Source organism: Mesoplodon mirus (genome assembly GCF_964341445.2).
Source record: "Mesoplodon mirus genome assembly, chromosome: 9".
In the NCBI taxonomy this organism is placed as follows: domain Eukaryota; kingdom Metazoa; phylum Chordata; class Mammalia; order Artiodactyla; family Ziphiidae; genus Mesoplodon; species Mesoplodon mirus.
The window spans coordinates 39,969,442-39,975,441 of NC_138985.1; positions in this window are offsets into that span (position 1 = coordinate 39,969,442).

The following is a 6,000-nucleotide window of genomic DNA, read 5'->3' on the forward strand; positions in this document are numbered from 1 at the left end:
CGTCACCTTTGCACATGACAAACTCAGAAACTCCTTCAGTAGCCCTTCATCCCTTTGTTCATAAATGTCTTTAACGTTTACCATGTTCGACTGGATGATAACCCATTGGAAAAGACTTAGATTTATTTCCAGCTCTTCTGTTCACGAGCAGTGTAAGACTGAAGTGACTCAATCTCCCTGAGCCTTTTATTTATCACCTCCTCTCAGCTCCTTCTCTAGCTCCTACAGAACTGCTAATGTGACCCCACAATATTTTGGACTTTCAAATACAAATATATGATACTGCTGACATTTACCCTAATCATCATCTCTCCTGTCTGGAAGCTCCCAGTGGGCAGGGACTATTCACCTTTCCCCTCCCTGCCTTAGCCCAGCACCTGGCACTGGAATGTTTGTTGGCCTTGGTGAGGGTCCTTGGGGAGGTTGTGAATCACAAGTCTACTCAGAATGACCCATTGTATGCAAACTGCACATCAATGTGAGAAGAAAGTACACCCCTCTTTGTGAAGATGAGTACAAGTAGGGCTGGTAGGTTTCAGGTCCCTACCAATTCCTGTAGGCTGTGGGAGAAACGATAGCCTGGGTGCCCAGAGGCCCAGCTCTGGATTGAGCAATGGTTCTGAGATCTGAGGAAACAATGCTGCAAGAGGTGGGAATGTAAGCCTGCACTTTGGTCCAACAAACAGGCTCATTGCAGAAATGGTGGAGGAGGTTCTTCCCACGTAAGAGCCTCCTACTTGAGAGGCCCCTGTGGGGGGCTCTGGGATGCCCTCAAACCATAGGCTCCATGCTTCCTGGGACACCAAGAATTCATCGCATTGTAGACCTCAATGCCCACTCCAGGTTGGACTCCCTGTCCTTACAGCACAGAGGGCATGACTGACAAGCCAACAGAAAATATATGAGCAGGCAGGCAATGCAGACTCCACGCTCCACTGGGAGCTTGGGGCGAAGAGAGACAGACAGTGCCTACCCCTAGGGTTATAAAACAATGAGTCCCTGTTGCTGAACTTCTACTTAAAAGGATTTTCCCTCTTCCAATTAGGAGATCTACAAAGAGGAGGACAAAATAATTTTAAAATAGAAATACACAAACTTAGCATATCTAATTAATTAGACTTATAAAAGAGGTAATTTTAATCCTAGCCCTTCCCTCTGCAAGGTCTCCTGAGGGCAGAAACAGTACAAAGAGAATGGAAATCCAAGAAAAAGGATGAAACTTAAACGAGGCAGGGATATTCACCAACGGCTGCAACTGCCCAGCTGTGGAAGGAGCTGCCCTGTGAGGTTGGGAAGGGTAACTGAGCTGGAGAGAAGTGGTCCCCACCTATTTAACGATAATGAATAACTAAAAACTGTGGCTCTTTGAATATTAGTCATTGAACACACGCATGACAAAAAGGTGTTGTGAATGAAACAACGTTTTTAAATAAAATTATATTGAATTGCAGTACATTCTTTGCAACCAAAAGGTCCAGAGACTAGGAAACACAGATACACAGTAAACCCACACATGGGGTAAGCAAAGGTTGGACTTGATAAACTTCCTAGTCCCCAAACTATATGAATTAAATCATTCATTTATTAAACAATTATGTGCCAGTTGCAGTGTTACGAGCCCCAGAGTCAAGTGTGGGTACACCAGGAAAGCTTGCTCAGCCTTTCTCTAGTTTCGCCTGCTCTGTTCTTCCTCTCTGTTCTCTTTGAAGCATGTCCCTGAGGTACCTCTGCTGTCGTCTCCCAAACCAGCACCCCTGCCCTCTCCGCAGTCCCTGGGGCTACATGAAGAGGACATTTCTCTGATTGCAGCTTCCCACCTTCCTACCTTCCCGTGAAGCTCCAGGAAACAAGTTCAGGAACCTCTTGGCTTTGCTGCTAACAGAACAAACAGGAGGCTCCTCAATTAACACACCAAGGATGTTATTAAGATCCACTAACTTAAAAGTCCTTGTGTGGACTTCCCTGGTGGCACAGTGGTTAAGAATCCGCCTGCCAATGCAGGGGACACAGGTTCGAGCCCTGGTCCAGGAAGATCCCACATGCTGCAGAGCAACTAAGCCCGTGTGCCACAACTACTGAGCCCACACGCCTAGAGCCCGCGAGCCACAACTACTGAGCCCGCACACCTAGAGCCCGTCCTCCGCAACAAGAGAAGCCACAGCAATGAGAAGCCCACGCACCGCGACTAGAGAAAAGCCCGGGCGTGGCAACAAAGGCCCAATGCAGCCAAAAATAAATAAATTAAAAAAAACCAAGGACTGAAAACAAAGTCCACGCTCAACGGCAGATGGCTCTGTTTTCAAGCGGGGGTATTTTGCATTTCTGAGAACCTCTCTAATGGGTAACAGTCTTTCCCCCAGTCTTCTTTTTTTAAATATTTATTTATTTGGCTGCACAGGGTCTTAATTGCTGCCTGCAGGATCTTTAGTTGCGGCATGCGAACTCTTAGTTGTGGCCTACAGAATCTAGTTCCCTGACCAGGGATCTACCCCAGGCCCCCTGCACTGGGAACGCGGAGCCTCACCCACTGGACCCCCAGGGAAGTTCCTCCCCTGAGTCTTTACCAGGTTGGAAGGAAGACCTGTAAAAACTGCTTTTGTTAATTAACTTTAAGGACTTGGTGCTGACAAGCCTGGTCTCCAGAATCAGAGATCATGAGAAACTGCTGTTTTGGAATCATTTTAATGAGAAAGGAACATCCCACTCATGCCTGAAGAATGGGAAGCACGTGGGTCATTCCACACTGAGAGCGGGTTTTGGTGTCTCACCTTCTCTAGGAGCAGCACTTCAGATAAAGGGCTTTCAGAGACAACGCTCCGCATTTATCTCAGCTTTGCATGTCTACTGAGCAAGGCCACGAGTCTGCTTCTCAGCCCTTCTGGTAATCAGACGGTGAAGTTCCTAAAGGAACCTGAAGCAGTATTAACACCAGTACACGCTTCTCCCCAGACTACACGACCCTCTTGAATGAGTGACCAGTGACATCCCCAGCCCCGTGAACCTTCTCCGTGGTATTAAATAATGACTCAGAGGCTCTGTGGCCCTCCTGACCCCCAAAACCAAATCAGAGCCCCGCCACTCCACCCGGCCGACAAGACCTTGAGTTGTTTTCTTTCAGCCCAAACCTGATTTTGGATGAGCCTCTGATTTCTTCTGATCAGATGCATTGACGACCCAGTAAAGAATTGGCTCGGCTTTTCCTTTTTTTGATCCCAGTCTTATGAGTTTCCTCCCTTTTGTTTATTCCAAGACTTGAGCAGATAAGTGTAACCCCTGACGGCTAACCTCCCAAGGGGTGGTTCAGAGCAAACAAGCTCTCCCTCCTCAGCAGTAGCTCCCTTCCTCTGATTGGATCCCCAACGTGGGTTGCTTTCAGTCTGGCTCCAAGTCACCACGGCAGAAGGGTGCCTGGAGGAGCTGAGGGGACACCTCACAAAAAGTGGTCAGGTTTGAGCCTGAGACCTCACCTTTACAGTAGCGCACCTTTGGGCCACACCTGAGGACAGCAAGGGACAATACACATTCATTCCCACTGTTGCAGCAGATCAATCCTCCTATCTCCTTGGTGGCTTCACAAAGTCATGCCACAGAAAATTCTGAGACGTGTAACCTTGAGTTTAGGAGCGCTCCAGGCTGATCCATTCAGGCGTCTTAAAATGCAGAGGGGCTTTCTCAGCTCCCCGGGAGGCCAGTCATTGTGTGAGTGGTTTCTGGGGATCCTGCATTTCCTTCTGGCTCTCTTGGTCGTTATTTGCTACTGATGCATCTGCTGCTGTCAGGATCGAGGTGACAACATCAAATGCGTAGTCTTTTAGGGACCCATAACATTTCTAGCATTTGCAAGGCTTTACTATATTCACTTATTTATCCTAAACATACTTTTCAGTACCTACTACATTCCAGGCACTGTTCTAGGTGCTGCAGACAGGATCCTTGGCCTCACGGGGTGTCCCTTCTGGGCGGGGAGACAAATAAACAACAACAATAACAACAAAAGCCAGGCAATTACCATCTGGTGGGATCAGTGCTATGATGGGTATGAGTACAGGCTGCCATGGGAGCATTTAGTAGAATTACCTAACCCAGACTAGGTGGGTGAGGTCAGGGAAAGCTCCCTCTCTTGAAAGCAAACAAACAAACAAAAACCTCAGATTGAACAATCGTTGAAGCTAGATTAAGTCTTTATAGTGGTTTCTCTCTCCTTTTGTATGCACTTGAAACGTGCTACTTAAAAAAGTAAAAACAAAACAACAGTAACAAACTCTGCTCACTGTTTCTGATAAGTATTATGATTCTCATTTCTAGAAGCTTTTGGGAAGAAGTCCGTTTAGCCAATGTTGATTGTTTCTTATTCCCTTAACAAACTTTCAATTTCCTCTTCTATAGCATTAAGTGTATGACACATAATAAATTTATGTTTTGTATCTGATCATTCCAATATCTTCAGTGGTTGCCAGCCCGACTCTTTTATCGTTTTTGCTGACTCATTCATGAAGGATTGTTTGCACATGTGTTTAGCGAGTTACTGTTTTGTTTTGGTTTTTAAATTTTTATTTTTTTTTTGGCTGCGTTGGGTCTTCGTTGCTGTGCGCAGGCTTTCTCTAGTTGCGGAGAGCGAGGGCTGCTCTTTTTTGCAGTGCGCGAGCTTCTCATGGCGGTGGCTTCTCTTGTTGCGGAGCACGGGCTCTAGGCGAGCGGGCTTCAGTAGTCGTGGTTCACGGGCTCTAGAGCGCAGCCTCAGTAGTTGTGGTGCACGGGCTTAGTTGCTCCACAGCATGTGGGATCTTCCCGGACCAGGGCTCAAACCCGTGTCCCCTGCCTTGGCAGGAGGATTCTTAACCACTGCGCCACGAGGGAAGTCCCTGCTGTTTCGTTTTTTAATTATGATCCCATGTTTCTTGAGGTTTTATCTGTGGAAATTCTCTAAAGCTTAGAGCTCCTAAAGAGAAAGTTTGTATTGCTTCTGCCAGATATATGGAGCCATTACTCACCCAGGGCCACTTTAAATGAACTGTTTAACTATGAGTTGTTTTCAGTGTGAATACCAATTCTAAAACCACATGAGTACAGGCTTGTGGTTAGGAACTCTCGGGGGGGCTGTTCATTTCATTCCTCACCTCCACGCCCACAACCAGAGTCGCCAGCCAGCTCAACCAAACATCCCCACTCTCTACCTCAATGGGGTAGATTTTTCTCTATTTCACTCATCAAGGATATCATTCCAGAATTCTGGCTTTATGCAAGAATGTGGGGGAGGAGAGTGTCCTCCCATCCTGCCCCGGTCTTCGTTTGTTTATCTTTAACCCAAAGAGCAAGTCTTTAAACCCAAGCTCTAGCTCCCTAGGGGTGTGGGCGTACCCCCGGAAAGAACTCTGGCTTCACTGCTTGATTTCTACTGTTTTCTCTAGATCTGCATTTTTTGAGATAGGTTCTGGTCATGAAAGCATCTCCTTAGTTTCCTGCCAGCTCGATCGTACATTAAAAACATGTTTTTATATCTTATTCAATATTTTCAGTTGAGTTGTAGTGGGAGGAATTTCTTTGAGCATCTGGTCCATCTTATTGCTGGGAACAGAATCGACAATTGAGATTTTATCTTTTTTAGTCCCCCAAAGAGTCACTTTCGGCAGACACTAAAGATTCCCCATTACATGGGGAATAGCAGGTAACCCCTCTTGATCCGGCCTATCTCGATTTCAGCCGCGTTGTGCTGAGGAGAGGCCTTCTGAAGAAGGGAACCTGGGCCCTGCACACTCAGACAGTCCTGACTCCCATAAAAGTCCCCTTCTTGTAGGACCAGTCAAAGGTCTTGGAATCATTTGAAGAGCCATAGTGCACTGAGTTGTTGTTATTGTTCTAACTTTATAAATTGTGATTTTTTTTCCAGAAAGAAAAACTTTCAAATTGCCAAATGTTAATCCCCATTTCCAAGGTTAAAGTTGCCCTGATTGCTTGCGAAAAGCAAGAACTTAAGGAGTACAGATGTTTTTATGGCTCTAG